Genomic DNA, 19,980 nt, shown 5'->3' with positions numbered 1-19,980 from the left:
TCCCTCTCCTCCATATCTTCTTCTTCTTCGTCTATTCTTTCTTCTTTTGCTTGAGGATGAGAAACATTCTAAGTTTGGTGTGGTAAAAGCATAGTTTTTTTGTTTTTTCATAACCATTGATGGCACCTAAGGCTAGAGAAACCTCAAGAAAGAGAAAAGGGAAGACAATTGCTTCCACCTCTGAGTCATGGGAGATGGAGAGATTTATCTCAAGGGTCCATAGCTCAGTAGTAGAGCATTTGGCTGCACATCAAGAGAGCCCACTCATGGACCTCAACAAGAGCATGAGGAATTCCTTCATCAAGAAATCCCTGAGATACCTCAGGGGATACATTTTCCTCCACATAATTATTGGGAGCAACTAAGGATAGGAGCACTAAAATCACTAGGGATCAAGCAACAGAGGCAAGGAAGAGACATAGAGGAGCTCAAGGACACCATTGGTCCTTCAAGAAGAAGGCACCACCCTCAATAAGGTGGACTCATTCCTTAACTTTCTTGTTCTTATTTCTCTATTTTTCAGTTTTTAAGCTTCATGTTTGTCTATGTTTGTGTCTTTACTACATGATCATTAGTATTTAGTAACTATGTCTTAAGGCTATGAATAATTCCATAAATTCTTCACCTTTCTTAAATGAAAAATATTTTTAATACAAAAGAACAAGAAGTACATGAGTTTCGAATTTATCCTTGAAATTAGTTTAATTATATTGATGTGGTGACAATAGTTTTTGTTTTCTGAATGAATGCTTGAACAGTGCATATTTTTTATCTTGTTGTTTATGAATGTTAAAAATTGTTGGCTCTTGAAAGAATGATGAACAAGAAAAATGTTATTGATAATCTGAAAAATCATAAAATTGATTCTTGAAGCAAGAAAAAGCAGTGAAGAACAAAGCTTGCGAAAAAAAGCAAGCAGAAAAAGCCAATAGCCCTTAAAGCCAAAAGACAAGGGTAAAAAAGATCCAAGGCTTTGAGCATCAATGGATAGGAGGGCCCAAGGAAATACATCCAGGCCTAAACGGCTAAATCAAGCTGTCCCTAACCATGTGCTTGTGGCATGCAGGTCCAAGTGAAAAGCTTGAGACTGAGTGGTTAAAGTCGTGATCCAAAGCAAAAAGAGTGTGCTCAAGAGCTCTGGACACCTCTAACTGGGGACTTTAGCAAAGCTGAGTCATAATCTGAAAAGGTTCACCCAATCATGTGTCTGTGGCATTTATGTATCCGGTGGTAATACTGGAAAATAAAGTGCTTAGGGCCACGGCCAAGACTCATAAAGTAGCTGTGTTCAAGAATCAACATACTTAACTAGGAGAATCAATAACACTATCTGAACTCTGAGTTCCTATAGATGCCAATCATTCTAAACTTCAAAGGATAAAGTGAGATGCCAAAACTGTTCAGAAGCAAAAAGCTACAAGTCCCACTCATCTAATTAGAACTAATATTCATTGATATTTTGAGATTTATAGTATATTCTCTTCTTTTTATCCTATGTGATTTTCAGTTGCTTGGGGACAAGTAACAATTTAAGTTTGGTGTTGTGATGAGCGGATAATTTATACACTTTTTGGCATTATTTTTAGGTAGTTTTTAGTAAGATCTAGTTACTTTTAAGGATGTTTTTATTAGTTTTTATGCAAAATTTACATTTCTGGACTATACTATGAGTTTGTGTGTTTTTCTGTGATTTCAGGTATTTTCTGTCTGAAATTGAGGGAACTGAGCAAAAATCTGATCAGCCTGAAAAAGGACTGCTGATGCTGTTGGATTCTGACCTCCCTGCACTCGAAATGAATTTTCTCCAAATGGCGCGCTCTCAACTGCGTTGGAAAGTAGACATCCAAGGCTTTTTAGTAATATATAATAGTCCATACTTTGTTCAAGTTTAGACGATGCAAACTAGCGTTCAACGCCAGTTCCATGCTGCATTCTGGAGTAAAACGCTAGAAACACGTCACAAACCAGAGTTAAACGCCAAAAACACGTTACAACTTGGCGTTTAACTCCAAAAGAAGCCTCTCCACGTGTAAATCTCAAGCTCAGCCCAAGCATACACCAAAGTGGGTCCTGGAAGTGGATTTCTGCACGTAGACTTATTTCTGTAAACCCTAGTAGCTAGTTTAGTATAAATAGAACTTTTTACTATTGTACTAGGCGTCTTTTGACCATTCAGTCTTTTTCCCTATTTTTGAATTCATATGTCATTTGGGGAGGCTGGCCATTCGGCCATGCCTAGACCTTGTTCTTATGTATTTTCAACGGTGGGGTTTCTACACACCATAGATTAAGGTGTGGAGCTTTGCTGTACCTCGAGAATTAATGCAATTACTACGTTCTTCTATTCAATTCAAGCTTATTCTTATTCTAAGATATTCGCTGCACTTCAACCTGATGGATGTGATGATCCTGACACTCATCATCATCTGTCCTTATGAACGCGTGACTGACAACCACTTCCGTTCTACCTTAGATCAAGTGTGTATATCTTGGGTTCCTTAATCAGAATCTTCGTGGTATAAGCTAGAATTATTGGCGGCCATTCTTGAGAATCTGAAAAGTCTAAACCTTGTCTGTGGTATTCTGAGTAGGATTCAGGGATTGAATGACTGTGACGAGTTTCAAACTCGCGATTGTTGGGCGTAGTGACAGACGTAAAAGAATCAATGGATTCTATTCCGACATGATCGAGAACTGACAGATGATTAGCCGTGCTGTGACAAGAGCATTTGGGCCATTTTCACTGAGAGGATGGGAAGTAGCCATTGACAATGGTGATGCCCTACATATAGCTTGCCATAGAAAGGAGTAAGAATGATTAGATGAAAGCCGTAGGAAAGCAGAGATTCAGAAGGAACACAGCATCTTCATGCGCTTATCTGAAATTCCCACTAATGATCTACATAAGTATCTCTATCTTTATTTTATGCTTTATTTACCTTTATATTCGAAAACCATTACAACCATTTGAATTCGCCTAACTGAGATTTACAAGATGACCATACCAACAATCTCTGTGGGATCGACCCTTACTCACGTAAGGTATTACTTGGACGACCCAGTGCACTTGCTGGTTAGTTGTGCGAAGTTGTGACAAAGTGTGATTCACGTTTGAGAGCTCCAAGTCTATTGGCGCCATTATTGATGATCACAATTTACGCGCACCAGAGGGAAAAAAGTAAGATGCATGCAAAAGAAAATGAATCACCTTTATCCTCTGACTTAGCTCAATATGATTTGATTTGGGTGATTAGACCTCAACTCCTTTTTGCTTAACCCTTCTCTTTCTTTCTTCTATGGTGAATGACTTAGGAGTGAAGCTCTCTCTCTCTCTCTCTTCTCTGAGTTTTGACCGAAATAAAAAAGTGAACGTTACTTTGGAGGCAACAACTTAGAGAGATAAGCTTGAGTAAGATCAATTCGGGTTTGGGTTGGCTTTGATTCATTTGGCCCGTTTGATTTCTTTGTTATTTTATTTGGGTTTTGTTTGAAAAGGTTGCCCATAATCACAGATTCAGTTTGTTCCATGTTGGGCTGCTGCTGTGTTTATTTACATAGTAGCCTGCTAATGAGCGGATATTTTATACACTTTTTAGCATCATTTTCATATAGTTTTCATTATGTTTTGTCTAGGTTTTATTATAAATTCATTGGTTTTAGTGCAAAATTCACATTTTTAGATTCTACTTTGAATTTTTATGTTTTATGGTGATTTCAAGTATTTCTTTGCTGAAATTGAGGAGCTTGAGTAGAAGTCTGATTCAGAGATAGAGAAAGGACTGCAGATGTTGTCAAGATCTGACCTCTGTGCACTCGAAGGAGCTTTTCTGGAGCTACAAAAGTCCAAATGGCACGCTCTCAACGGCTATGGAAAGCTAACATCCAAGGATTTCCAGAAATATATAATAGTTCATACTTTGCTTTGGAAATGAAGGCCCAAACTGATGTTCAACGCCAGCCACCAGCCCCCATTCCTGGCATCCAGTGCCCAAAGGGGAGTAGCTGGCATCCCAATGCTCAAAAGGGAGTCCCGAGCTGGCGTTTAACTCCCCTAAGTAGTCCTAGCTCATGAGAGACACTCAAACTCAGCCTAAACAGTCACCAAGTGGGCACCAAAAGTGAATTTTCGCACTACAAGACTAATTTATCTTATTTCTGTAATTCTTAGTTAGTAGATTAGTATATATAAACAAGAGTTCACCCTTGTTAGGAGACTCTTGCCCACTTTCACGTTTTCCATTGTACTTTTCTGTAAGCATAAGTCACTAACCTCGTAAGGTTAAGGTTAGGAGCTCTATTGAGTTTCATGGATCAATAATATTACTGTTCTAGTTCAATATGTCTGATTTTATTCTCTTATGCATTCTCGTTCTTCATCTTATGAATTGAGGGTGACCCGTGATAATCACCATTGTTCTACATGGGTTCCGTGCGAGTCCTGACCCGGATATCATTGAACCAAAGCTAGAGATTGCATTACAGATTACAATAGAGTACCTGGACAACTTTGGATGTGTGACATGAAATCCCGTTGACCATGGGTAAGTGAGGTCTCTATGGCGCTAAGGCTAGAGTCTGAAAAGTAGCGTTCACTGATCCGAAAGCTCTGCCTTCTCTGTGGCATCTTAAGTAGGATCATGAAGGGGAGTGGATTGCTTAGAGCTTCATCTTCTGTTACAGTGAGAAACCTAGCTGTGGCTTGAAGAGAGGACATGAGTCACTTACAACATGGTGGATTGCTGTAGTGGAGGAGGTTAACTTGATGAGAGGACATGAGTTAATCACTTACGGCTGTCATTGATGGAATCAAAAAGTTATTAAAGTGGACAGTAAGAAAAGTTAATCCTGAAAGACAAAGTATCTCCGAAGCCTCAACCGTTCTCATACCATCAATTTTTCACCTATCTAGTAACATTTTATTTATTTATTCTGTTTTATGAGTTTCTGTGACAAACTATAATTTCTATCCGCCTAACTAAGATCTGCAAGGTAACCACTGCTTGCTCAAACCAACAATCTCTGTGGGATCGACTCTCACTCACCTGAGGTATTACTTGGACGACCCGGTATACTTGCCAGTCTATCTATGCAAAACGTGCGGAGCCAGTTTTGTGCACTAAGTTTTTGGTGCCGTTGCTGGTGATTATTTGGATTTGACAAACAGCCGGATTATCTTGTTGCTTAAATTAGGTACTTTATACGTTTGTTTTGAGTCTTTTGTTTTCTTTTCAAAAAAAAAATTCAAAACCTTTTCTTTTCTTTATTGATCTTTATCTTTTCTTTGAGTCTTTTTTTCTTGGTCTTGTTAAAGTTTTGAACTTTCTTACTTCCTTTTCAAAAAAAAATTTAAAAATAGCGTCTTTTGTGTGAGTGTAGTGTCAATTCTTAAGTTTGGTGTCCCTTGTGTGTTTATCTTTTCTTTAAAATTTTCGAATTGTTTTTAGTGTTTTTTCTTAGTATTCAAGTTGTTCTTGTTTCTTTTCTCTGTCTTTTGTTTGTTTTTCTCTTTCTTCATTAATTCAAAAAATTAAAAATATCTTTTTATCTTTAATTAAATTTTTGAAAATTCCAAAAAAATTTCAAATTCTAATTTCAAATCATTATCTTATCTTAGTTTCAAATTTCAAATTTCAAATTTCAAATCTTTATCTTATCTTTTTATCTTTCTTTAAATTTCAAAAATCCTATCTTATTTTATTTCAAATTCAATTTTTAAAACTCAACTTCAAAATTTAAAATTTAAAAATTTAAATTTCAAAATTAAATCTTTTTCAAAAATCAATTTTCAAATCTTATCTTTTTAAATCTTTTTCAAATCTTCACCATATCTTATCTTTTCAAAATTATTTTCAAATCTTTATCTTATCTTATTTCAATTTTAAAATTCAAAATCAAATCTTTTTCAAATCTTTTCAAATTCTTATCTTATCTTTTCTAATTTTGAATTTCAAAATTAAATCTTTTTCAAATCTTCTATCTTATCTTAATTTCAAATCTTTCTTAATTAATTACTTATTTTCTCTTTCTTCTTTTTCAAAATTTCCTAACTAATTCTTCTCTCTTCTTTTTTTCGAAAACTTGTCTTCTCTTTCTCTCTCTTCTTTTTCGAAAACTTGTCTTCTCTTTCTCTCTCTTTTTTTCAAAAATCACATTCAAGTTTTCAAATCTTTTTAATTCAATTAATAAATAATAAAATAAAAATAAAAATATTTTAATTCTAGTTTCTCTTTCTACTTTTAAATTTTTGAATTCTTCTATCCTTTTATTCGAATTCTTCATCTCATTCTTCTACCCTCTGATGAAAGAAAATTTTCGTGTCGGTATAGAATTTCACAAATAAATTCTCGTTGCAAGTATAGTTCTACACCAACAAACAATCATCCTAATCAAAAATTTGGTTTTGTCACAAGTACAAACCCCAATGAAAATTAACCGAAGTATTTAAACCTCGGGTCGTCTCACAATGAATTGCAATGAAGTGCTCAATGATTGGCTATGAAGATGCAAGGGGTTCGATTTATAAAAGAGGCAAGAAATTAAATGGGCAAGAAAGGTAAATCAAGCAAGCAATTAGAGAAAGCAATTAATAAAGAGAGACATTCATGGCAAAGGTTGAGAACATAGACTTTCTATCCTAGTCATACAATGATTAATTCATTTTATTTAGTCAACTCCAGCAAATGGAAGAAGGTGTCATGTTGTCTTCACATAGGGAGTACGTCAAACAAGACTAATCAATCATATCACAATAATAAACAAGAATTTATCTTATTACGTCATCCCTGACGATGGAGGAAGGTATCATATTATCCTCATACTCGAAGAAAGTCTAATAAAACTAGCTAATCTCAATCCAAAAGTCCTAATCAACTTACTAATTGAATTAGCAAAAGACTAGTGTCAATGGAAACAATATTAGCTAACAATTCTAGATCACAAACATAGGTTGGGTTTTCATGACTCAAGATTGCCTAGTACCTCTTTCCAAGCCAAGAATGCTCAAGATCTACTCTAACATCCAACCAAGCATTTTGTCAAACACTTGGAAGGCATAAAAGGAAAACAGAGTAAATTGCAAGGAAAGATAAAATCTACCAACTACCACCTGCAAGGAAAGTAAAATTCACAACCCAAATCAACAATAAAAGAACATCAACCATCAAATTGCATTAAATGTAACCAAATCTAACATGAGCATTCATAAACATAAAAGAGGGATAAAAGTAAAATTAACAAGAGAATTAAGAAGAATTAAAGGAGTAGAACAAGAAATTGTAGAGGAAACAAGATGAAAACATGAAATTCAGCCTAGATCCAGATGCAATCACCCTAAGAACCCTAATTCTAGAGAGAAGAGGGAGCTTCTCTCTCTAGAAACCAAACTACATGATGCCAATTCTACAACTAAGTGCTCCCCCTTTGCCCAAGATTGAATTTTGCATGAAATACTCTCAGAAACGAGTTGGATTTGGGCCTGGACAGCTCAAAAATTGCCCCCCAGCATTTTCACTTTAATGAGGTCATGTGCGACATCGACGCGTATGCGTGGGTCACGCGTACGCGTCGCATGACAATTTGCTATCCACGCGTACGCGTATGCGTCGCCATGCGACGTCATCTTCCATGCGTGCGCGTATGTTGCGCGTGCGCGTCGGTGAATATACTCCAAATCCTTGATTTTTCATGAGTTCTCCACTTTGCATGCTTTTCTCTTCACTCCTTTGATCCATTCCTAGCATTTTTTACCTGAACTCACTTAAAAAACGCATCAAGGCATCTAGTGGAATCAAAAGTGAATTAAAATCACAAAATTAAAGGACTAAAAAGCATGTTTTTACACCTAAGCACAAATTAAGGGAGAATTACAGAACCATACTATTTCATTGAATAAATGTGGGAAAATGTGATAAAATCTCCCAAATTAAGCATAAGATAAACCACAAAATTGGGGTTTATCACCCTCATTCTTCTTTCTTCTTCACATCTCACAAGGAGTTTTCTATCCTTTGACATAGAGCTCTCATTCTTCTTCTTTCTTGTTTATGAGCAGGAACAGAGATAAAGAACCTCTCTTTAATCTTGATCCTGAACCTGAGAGGACCTTTAGGAGGCATTTACAATAAGATAAAGCATAATTCTTCGGAAGAGATCTCACAGAACTTTTTGAACAAGAAACAGAAAATACAAGCATGGCAGTTGAACAGAACAATGGAGGAGATGCAAGGAAGGTTCTTAGTGACTTCACTGCACCCACTTCTGACTTCTATGGAAGAAGTATCTCCATACCTACCATTAGAGAAAATAACTTTGAGCTAAAGCCTCAGTTAGTCTCTCTAATGCAACAGAATTGTAAATTTCATAGACTTCCACTGAAAGATCCACATCAGTTCTTATCTGAATTTTTATAAATATGTGATACTGTTAAGACCAATGGAGTGGATCCTGAGGTCTATAAACTTATGCTTTTCCCTTTTTCTATTAGAGATAGAGTTAGGATGTGGTTGGATTCTCAACCCACAGAAAGCCTGGACTCTTGGAAAAAGTTGGTCAATACTTTCTTGGCCAAGTTCTTTCCACCTCAAAAGATGAGCAAGCTCAGGGTGGAAGTTCAAACCTTCAGACAAAAAGAGGGTGAATCCCTCTATGAAGCTTGGGAATGATACAAGCAACTGATCAGGAGGTGTCCTCCTGACATGCTCTCAGAATGGTCTATGCTAGGCATTTTCTATGATGGTCTATCTGAGATATCCAACCACCTGAAGAGGCACAGGAACTCATTGAAATGGTTATAAACAACCAGTTCATGTACACTTCTGAAAGAAACCCTATGAAGAATGTGGTAGCTCAGAAGAAAGGAGTCTTGGAGGTTGACACTCTGAATGCTATATTGGCTCAGAACAAGATCTTGACCCAACAGGTCAATATGATCTCTCAGCATTAGACTGGAGTGCAAACTGCAACTAGCAACACTTAAGACATTTCCTATGAAGGAGATGCCTATGATCCAGATCAACCCATGATGGAAGAGGTGAATTACATAGGAGAACCCTATGAAAACACCTACAACTCCTCATGGAGGAATCATCCTAACCTCTCATGGAAGGATCAACAAAAGCCTCAACAAGGCTTTAACAATAATCAAGGTGGAAGAACCTAGAATAGGTTCAACAACAGACCACCATTCCCTTTTTCTCAGCAAAACATGGAGACTTCTAAGCAGAGCCTTTTTGACTTAGCAACCATAGTCTCCGAACTCTCTAAGACCACTCACAGTTTCATAACAAAAACTATGTCCTCCACAAAAATCTGGAGGTACAAGTTGGTCAGCTAAGTAAGAGAATCCCTGAGACCCTTCCTAACACTCTTCCTAGTAACACTGAAGTAAACCCAAGAGAAGAGTGCAAGGCCATCACTGTAGAGGTGGAGGCCAAATTTGAAGGGGATAATCTGGCGTTGAACGCCAGTATGGAAATCCTTACTGGGCGTTCAACGCCCAAGGAGGCACAATTACTGGCGTTGAACGCTAGTAAGGAAGACCTTACTGGCCGTTCAACGCCCAAAAAGCCACCATCACTGGCGTTGAACGCTAGTAAGAAGGTCCTTACTAGGCGTTCAACGCCCAAGGCAGCACAAAAGCTGACGTTGAACACCAATGAAGGTATTCAAGTTGGGCGTTCAATGCCCAAAGAGACACAAGTCCTGGTGTTGAACGCCAAAATAGGGGTAGTTGGCGACCCTAAGCCTAGTGAGAACTTCTCTATTAAATAACTAATAGAACCCAAGGTTCATGAGGAGCCCATTAAAGTTTCCTTGAATGCTTGGTTAAGAATCATAGAATCTGAAAAGAGTACTCTTCCTCTGATGAGGAAGAGAAAACTAGGGAGGAGCAAGTTGCTCGGTACCTAGAAATTCTAATAAAGCTGAATGCCAAGTTGTTTGGCACAGAGACCTTAGAGGAAGAACCTCCAGTGCTCACCAAGGAACTCAATGCTTTGGTTCAGCAGAAGTTAACTCAGAAGAAGCCAGATCCCGGACGCTTCTTAATTCCTTGCACCATAGGTACCATGACCTTTGATAAGGCTCTGTGTGACCTAGGGTCAAGTATAAACCTCATGTCTCTCTCTGTAATGGAGAGGCTGGGAATCTTTGAGGTACAAGCTGCAAGAATCTCACTAGAGATGGCAGACAAGTCCATGAAAAAGGTTTATGGACTGGTAGAGGATGTCTTGGTGAAGGTTGAAGACCTTTACATCCCTGCTGACTTCATAATCCTAGATACTAGAGAGGAAGAGGATCAATCCATCATCCTTGGAAGACCCTTCCTAGCTACAGCCAAGGCTATGATTGATGTAGACAGGGAAGAACTAGTCCTACAATTAGATGAAGACTATATTGTGTTCAAGGTTCATAAAACCTCATTCTGCATCAATTAAAGGAAGAACCATTCATAAACATGGAGTGCTTCAACCACTCCTCTCAGTATATATCCTAACAGATCCCCCGGACACTAATTCTAAGTTTGGTGTGGGGTAACCATCATCAAGCTTTGAGAGGAATGGCAGTAAGAAAGTGTCCAAAGGCTGGAAGGATAAGAAAATCTCCACTGAAGGCCTTTCACCTGGCATGAGTGTTATCTTCACTGACAATCTAGCCATTTCATACACTATGAATAGGATCCTGTCTCTGTAATATGTGAAACTTATCCATGAGAGTACAGGCAAGAAGTTCACTGTAAGGGGCAAAATTCTGAGCCCCTATTCATCTCTGCAAGGAGCTAACCATCAAACTAGTGACGTTAAAGAAGCGCTTGTTGGGAGGCAATCCAACCATAATTAAAGTTATTTCTATTTTTTATTAAGTTTATTTTAGTCATGTCAAATTAATTTTCATATTTGTTTAAGTTTGTAATCATGTGCAGTAGTTAGAATAGAAACAGAAACAGTCAGAGCTGGAAACAGAATACCCTAGATCAGAGACCTTGCTGGCGTTGAATGCCAGCCAAGAGGCAGAGACTGGGCGTTCAACGCCCTAAAAGAGGCAGACCTGGCGTTGAACGCCAGGGAAGAGCACCCCAATGGGCTTCAACGCCCATGAGAAGCATTAAGCTGGTGTTGAACGCCAGCCAGGAGCAGGAGCTGGGCATTCAATGCCCACAAGGGGGCAGGGAACTCGAATTCCCTAGCCTCTCAAGATTAGTGGGTCCCATAGAATCTCCACCTACCCCACCTTCTTCTCTCTCTTACTTTCACTCTTCCCCACACACTCTTCCCTATAAACCCCAACCCAATCACATCCATATCACTTCCCAAAACCATCATAACTACCACCAACCCCCACCTACTTCAAATTCAAAATTTTCCACCCAATTCCCACCCATTCATTCGAACCCAACCTATCCCACTCCTATAAATACCCCTTCTTCCTACCCTTCATGCACACACCATTCATACACTAAAGCCCCACTTGGCCGAATTCTCCTCTCTCCCTCCATCTCCTCTATTCTCTTCTCCTTCTACTCTTTTCTTCATATTTTGCTCGAGGACAAGCAAAGTTTTTAAGTTTGGTGTTGGAAAAACCTTACTTTTTGCTTTCCATTCACACTTATGGCACCCAAAGTCGGAGAGTCCTCTAGAAAGAGAAAAGGGAAAGCAGTTGCTTCCACCTCCAAATCTTAGGAGATGGAGATATTCATCACCAAAGCTCATCAAGACCACTTCTATGAAGTAGTGGCAAAGAAGAGGGTGATTCCTGAAGTCCCCTTTAAGCTAAAAAAGAATGAGTACCCAGAGATCCGGAGAGAAATCCGAAGGAGAGGTTGGGAAGTCCTAACCAATCCTATCCCGGAAGTTGGGATCTTGATGGTGCAAGAGTTCTATGCTAATGCATGGGTCACTAAAAATCATGACACTAGTGTGAACCCAAATTCCAAAAATTGGAGGACCATGGTCCGAGGGCGACCCTTGGATTTCAGCCCGGAAAGTATAAGGTTGGCGCTCCATTTGTCAATGATGCAAGGAGACTCACATCCTTACACTAGGAGAGTCAATTTTGATTAAAGGCTGGACCAAGTCCTTTCAGACATTTGTGTGGAATGAGCTCAGTGGAAGATGGATACTCAAGGCAAGCCTATCCAACTAAGAAGGCTTGACCTTAAGCCCGTAGCTAAAGGATGGTTGAAATTCATCCAACGCTCTATCATTCCTACTAGCAATCGGTCAGAAGTGACCATTGATAGAGCCATCATAATTCATTGCATCATGATTGGGAGTGAGGTAGAGGTACATGAGGTAATACCTCAAGAGTTGTACAAGAAAGCTGAAAAGCCTTCCACCTTAGCAAGGTTGGCTTTTCCCCACCTTATTTTTCATATACGCAATTCAGCTGGAATTGTCATAGAAGGAGACATCTCCGTTGAGGAGGACAAGCCCATCACTAAAAGAAGGATGGAGCAAACTAGAAAGCCAGCACATGGACCACAGCAAGAGCATGTGGAGCTGCCTCAACAAGAAATTCATGAGATGCCTCAAGGAATGCATTTTTCTTCCCAAGGCTATTGGGAACAATTGCACACTTATCTAGGAGAATTAAGCTCCAGCATGGATCAACTAAGGATGGGACATCACGAGCATTCCACCATCCTCCATGACATAAGAGAAGATCAAAGGGCCATGAGGGAAGGACAAAGAACCATGAGGGAAGAACAACAGAGGCAGGGGCGTGACATAGAAGAGATCAAGCACTCCATTGGATCCTCCAGAAAGAGTAGTAGCCTCCATCACTAAGGTGGATTCGTTCCCTTAATTCCCTGTTGCCTATGTTCTTTTTTCTATTTTTCATATATTTTTTTATTGTCTGTTTCTAGTGCATGATCATCTTTATTTTATGTCTTAAGGCTATGAATTATTCCATGCATCTCTCACCTTGCTTAAAAGAAAATTTTAATTGAAACAAAAGAAGTAAGATGCATAAATTTCGAGTTTTATATTAGGAATAATTCAATTATGTGATGTGGTGGCATTGCTTTTGTTTTCTGAATGTATGAATAAACAATGCATATTTGATGTTGGAGTTAAGAATGTTAGCTCTTGAAAGAATGAGGATAAAAGTGAAGTATTATTGGTGATCTAAAAAAATCCAAAAATTGATTCTTGAAGTAAGAAAAAGCAGCAAAAAGCAATAAAAGAAAAAAATATGCGAAAAAAAAGCAAGCAGAAAAATAAATAAAAAGCAGAAAAAGCCAATAGCTCTTTAAACCAAAAGGCAAGAGCAAGGATCCAAGGTTTTGAGCATCAATGGTTAAAAGGGCCAAAAAGAAACAAATTCTTAGCCTAAACAGTTCAAATGAGCTGCTTCCCTAACTATATGCTTGTGGTGTGAAGGTGTCAAGTGAAAAGCTTGAGACTGAGTAGTTAAAGTCGTGATCCAAAGCAAAGAGTGTGCTTAAGAACTCTGCACACCACTTTTTGGGGATTCCAGTAAAGCTGAATCACAATCTGAAAGGGTTCACGCAGTTAAGTGTTTGTGGCAATACTGGAAAATAAAGCGCTTAGGGTCACAACCAAGACTCTAAAGAAGCTGTGTTCAAGAATAAAAAAGAACTTAACTAAGAGAATCAATAGTATGATCTGGATTCTAAGTTCCTAAAGATGCCAACTATTATGAGCTTCAATGGAAAGTGAGATGCCAAAACTATTCAGAAGCAAAAAGCTACTAGTCCCGCTCATCTAATTGAATATGAGCTTTATTGAGAACTCTAAGATTTATTGTATCATTCTCTTCTTTTTATCCTATTTTGCTTTTGGTTGCTTAGGGACAAGTAACAGTTTAAGTTTGGTGTTCTGAGGGTAGATATTTTATACGCTTTTTGGCATCATTTTCATATAGTTTTCATTATGTTTTGTCTAGGTTTTATTGTATTTTCATAGGTTTTAGTCCAAAATTCACATTTTTTATTCTACTTTGAATTTATGTATTTTATGGTGATTTCAGATATTTTCTGGCTGAAATTGAGGACTTTGAGTAGAAGTTTGATTCAGAGACAGAGAAAGAACTGCAGATGTTGTTAGGATCTGACCTCCGTGCACTTGAAGGAGCTTTTCTGGAGCTACAGAACTACAAATGGTGCGCTCTCAACGGCTATGAAAAGCTAACATCCAGGAATTTCCAGAAATATATAATAATTCATACTTTGCTTTGGAAATGAAGGCCCAAAACTAGCGTTCAACGCTAGCCACCAGCCCCATTCTTGGTGTCCAGTGCCCAAAGGGGAGTAGCTGGCGTCCCAACGCCCAAAAGGGAGTCCCAAGCTGGTGTTCAACGCCCCTAAGTAGTCCTAGCTCGTGGAAGACACTCAAGCTCAGCCCAAATACTCACCAAGTAGGCCCCAGAAGTAAATTTTCGCACTACAAGACTAGTTTATCTTATTTCTGTAATTCTTAGTTAGCACATTAGTATATATAGACAAGAGTTCACCTTTGTTAGGGGACTCTTGCCCACTTTCACGTTTTCCATTGTACTTTTCTGTAAGCATGAGTCACTAACCTCCTAAGGTTAAGGTTAGGAGCTCTGCTGAGTTTCATGGATCAATAATATTACTGTTCTAGTTCAATATATCTGATTCTATTCTCTTATGCATTCTCGTTCTTCATCTTATGAATTGAGGGTGACCCGTGACAATCACCCTTGTTCTACATAGGTTCCGTGCGAGTCTTGACCTGGATAGCGTTGAACCAAAGCTAGAGATTGTATTGCGGATTCCAATAGAGTACCTAGACAACTTTGGATACGTGGCATGAAATCCCGTTGACTGTGGGTAAGTGAGGTCTCTGTGGCGCTAAGGCTAAAGTCTGAGAAGCAGCGTTCCCTAATCCAGAAGATTTGTCTTATCTGTGGCACCTTGAGTAGGATCATGAAGGGGAGTGGATTGCTTAGAGCTTCATCTTCTGTTATAGTAAGAAACCTAGCAATGGCTTGATGAGAGGACATGAGTCACTTGCAACTTGGTGGATTGCTGCAGTGGAGGAGGTTAACTTGATGAGAGGACATGAGTTAATCACTTATGACTGCCATTGAAGGAATAAAAAAGTTATTGAAGTGGACAGTAAAAAAATTTAATCTGGAAAGACAAAGTATCTCCCAAGCCTCAGCCGTTCTCATACCATTTATTTTCCACCTATCTAGTAACGTTTTATTTATTTATTTATTCTGTTTTATGAGTTTTCCGTGACAAACTATAATTTCTTTCCGCCTAACTAAGATCTGCAAGGTAATCACTCCTTGCTCAAACCAACAATCTCCGTAGGATCGACCCTCACTCACCTGAGGTATTACTTGGACGACCCGTTATACTTGCCGGTTTATCTGTGCAAAACGTACGGAGCCAGTTTCGTGCACCACCTGCATCACTTAATAAAAAATGATTAAATCTAATTAGGTAGTTAGCCCAATAAAATAATATTTGTCATCATCAAACATGTTAATTAATTTCTTAACTCAACAAATGTCTATACAAAAATTTGATTCTAAATATATATTTTTTGAATTTGTAATATAAATAATAATCTTTATATTTTACTATTTTCATTTTTTTATATTGAAACAACTATAAATTATTATTATAAACCTTAAATACAAATTTTATTTTAATAAATACATTAAAAATTTTTAATGTATGAATTAAAAGAAAAAATTAATTATAATAAATTTTTTATTTTAATTCATACTTATTTATTATGTATGTATTCAATTTACTATGTATATCATGTACATAATAAATCAAAATTCGATTTATATATAAATACCTAAAAATTGAGTTTGCCTGATTCCATTTATATAGATTTATTTAGAATATGTATAAAACCAATTTCTATTCAAAAATTCTGTGTAATTTTAGTTTTCAATTAATTTATTAATATAAATTATTCTTATTTTTAAATTCAATATATATATATATATATATATATATATATTAGTTTTATTTTCTCACAAATTTACTATTCCTTTAAACTTTTAATGATTCTTTAATTACTTTGTATTTACTGAGTTCTTTAATTTTTTTATAAAAATTAAAAGATTAAAATTATCAAATTACAAAATACCAACCAAAATTATTTTTCCTTTCTAATTCGTGAATATAATTTAACTTTAATAACAATAACATATTTAATATAAAAAAATAAAGCATACCAGATAATAATATTTTAATTTCTAAATATAATTTAATTCATTATTAACATGAACAATTAAAATCTAAAAATAAAAAATTTTCATTATTAGCATAGAAAATAACAATACAATATTTAAAATTAAATATATCAAGCTTTAATTATTATTATTATTGACGTCACAAATTAAATACTCAACAAAAAATATAAAAATATAATTTTTTTATTAAAAAGAATTAAATAATATTAAATACCAAAAATATAATTTTTTTCTTATCAACATAAAAAAATCTAAACACATTGAACATACGCATCGTTAATATCATATAAAAAAATAGAATATTTGGTGATGATTATTTTTTATATCGTTCAGATGAAAAATAAAATATTATTATTATTATTATTATTATTATTATTATTATTATTATTATTATTATTATTATTATTATTATTATTGTTGGATCAATTCTTTACATTACCAATTCAATCCATCTACTTAAAAAAAGTCTAACGACAACAAGAAAATTAATCCAATTCTTATAAAGGATTAAATTTTAGGGATGGCAATACCACCCGAACCCCGCGGGTACCTACCCGCTCAGTACGGGTAATTGCCCGTCCCGCACCGGGATGGGTTCTTGGGAGGAGCGGGACGGGTCGGGTTTATGTAATACCCGCCCCTACCCACGCCATTATATATAATATATATAATTTTAATATATAATATATATAATATATGTAAAATAATTAGTAAATAATTAATAATATTGTATCATATTTAAATTTTTTACTTTAATTTATGTTATGTATGTGATGATGGTTATATAAATTTTTGAAATTTAATTTTATTTATTGGATTTTAATAATTATAGGGGCGGGTAGGGTGGAGCGGGTTAGGGTTCAACATTTTACTACTCGCGGGTAGAAGTGGGACGGGTTCTATGCTGGTTGTTGTACGGCAAGGCGGAGTCGGGTAGGGCAAAAACTCGTTCCTATCCGTCTCGTTGCCACCTCTATTAAACCCTCGAATTAATACACTACATGGCATAATTACCTCCCTATATTTTGACAAATATTCTGCCCACTGATGCTTTCGCTCAGTTGATATTTTTTCTGTCACAACAAAACTAATACACGTCTCTTATATATTGTGTCCAACTCATTTCAGTAGGTGCTGAAAAAAAAAACATTTTAACACTGTAGTATTACCCAAAACCAAAAGCTAGAACTCACTTAACATTGTGCCATAAAAATATACTAAATAAATAATACAAGATCAACAAAAAGATGAAGAGAAAATGTATTCTACACTTCTCTATAAAAAAAGCATTCTAAAAAATCAATCAATCAGAATTAATAAGTCATCTATCTATTTTTTGTATGAACAAAAATATGTCATAAGCACACTATTCACAATAATAGTAGGCGAGTTAAACAAAATGGATCAAAAGAAATTGTTCAACAGTGCAAAAAAATATTTCTAAAAAAAAAAGCAAAATAGTTAAAAGCAATATTGATTACCGAAAAGGGATATGACAACATGCAAAATTGAAATCCTCCCTACAACACCTTCAAAAATAGGGATAAATATTTCTAATAGTCACATACACTCATGATTCGTGCTTGCATGTCCTAGTGTGATTAGAAATTTTAAGAATTGTAAGTATGTAATGTAATCAATGAAAATTTTTCTAATTTATTGAAATTACTTCTATTTTTAGTGTAAATTTTAAGTTATTTGTTATAATTTTAGCCATCAAATAAACTTGAACACCAGATAAAAAATTATAGTAAATTAGTAACGAATCAGTTAAAGAATTAGTTGTCAAATTTCATCACGCAGATCAAATTTTTTAGATAGTTCGAGGGTGCACAACATATACTAGAGGAACCGATAAACATTGACGAATTATTTATCTTAATCTTATTTAAGATTGGAGGATAAATGGTGGTCCAATGGAATTAATATTTGGTACTTATTTAAATAAAAATATTAAAAATATTTTTTTATAAAGAGTTTTATATAAAAAAGTGTGTTTTATTTATTTAGTTATATTTAAAAAAAATAATATTTTTATAACATATTAAATCAAATCTTATAATTTATCATCTAATAATAAAAAAAAGAGAAAAGCTCTGCATACAAGTCATTAGGACTTGTATGCTTTACAAGTTAATTAACGAATAAACCCCAAAAACACGATGCAAGGTCTACGTTCTTCTTCTTCTTCCTCTTCCTCTTCTTCTTCTTCTTTTCTTTCGTTTCTTGCCTTCTCTTTCTCATTCTTCTTCTTCTTCTTGCTGCACGTTCTTCTTCCTCTTCCTCTTCTTCTTCTTTTCTTTCGTTTCTAGCTTTCTCTTTCTCGTTCTTCTTCTTCTTCTTCTTCTTCTTCTTTTCTTGCACGTTCTTCTTCCTCTTCCTCTTCTTCTTCTTTTCTTTCGTTTCTTGCCTTCTCTTTCTCCTTCTTCTTCTTCTTGCTGCACATTCTTCTTCCTCTTTCTGTTCTTCTTCTTCATTTACGTGCTTTTCTCTCTGTTTTCTTTTTTCGTTATTCTCGATTTCTATTTTTTTTACATCAAGCTGAAATCATTTTTGAAAAAGAAGAAGCAGCAGAAGATGAGGAGGAGAAAGAGAAAGAGTTCTGAAATATGCATAAGGTGTACTTCAACGAATTTTTGGTGTATTTCTTAAATCCTTTGGGTGTATTTTTGTAATCCTTTGGATGTATTTCTATAATCCTTTGGGTGTATTTTTATAATCGTTTGTGTGAATTTTTGTAACTGTTTAGGTATATTTCTGTAATTCTTTGGGTGTATTTCTGTAATCGTTGGGGTGTATTTCTGTAATCGTTTGGGTGTATTTCTGAAGTTCCATTATCTTCAAATTTGGCAAGAAAATTATTTTCATGGAGGAAGAAGAAGAAGAGTCGTTCATAATGCATGGTGAGTAGCGCGCTTTGGAAACAGGAAGTTGTTGAATAACGTGCGTTTTATTTACTCTTGAATGTGAAAGTGTGTAATGCGTTAATTAAGTGTAATGCGTGTGTTTTATTGGACTTGTAAGACTTGTAAGCCAAAAAGACTTGTATGTGTAGCAGGCCTCTAAAAAAAATACATCTTCATATAAAGATAATTAACCTGCATTTGTTTCTGAGGATAGGATAGGATAAGACACTGAGAATAAGATTTAAGTCACAGAGACACAAAATTTTATATTTTTGTATTTTGTTTGGAGATAAATTAAAACAAATTATGAAAATTTAATTTATTCTTATTTATTTTTATTAAAAAATTTGAGATGAAAAATATAATTATAAAAAATTAACCAGAATAACAAAAGAAAAAAATGAAAAATAAATTGTATCTTTATTAGTGTCTTTATATTTTTCCAATCATGATGGACACAAAATATACTAATTTAATATTTTTAAATATATTATTTTTGTCCATATATTTTATCAGTCAAATATAATTTTGTGTCTTCATCTCAATATCGTGCCTTTATAAACAAATAAAAGTCGTATAAAATCTTGATGATAATATCTACTTTAATATTTTACTCTCTTTTAATTTCTAACTTTTTGAAATTTAAATATCTTTCCTTGAACGCCGGAGCGACCAAACTCCGGATCCGCAACTATTCCGCGCGCTGGAAAGCGGAAAACCCAAAATCCTCAAAAGGTGTAATCTCAGCCATCAAAATGTTAAACCCCCCATTCAATGAATACAAAACAAACCACGTCATCAATCCTCAAAAAACCACACCAACCAATCAGAATCCATCTCTCATCCCTATATATATTCCCACTACAATACC

This window comes from Arachis stenosperma, chromosome 2 (genome assembly GCF_014773155.1).
Source record: "Arachis stenosperma cultivar V10309 chromosome 2, arast.V10309.gnm1.PFL2, whole genome shotgun sequence".
NCBI lineage: Eukaryota > Viridiplantae > Streptophyta > Magnoliopsida > Fabales > Fabaceae > Arachis > Arachis stenosperma.
Note: the sequence above shows the minus strand (reverse complement) of the source record.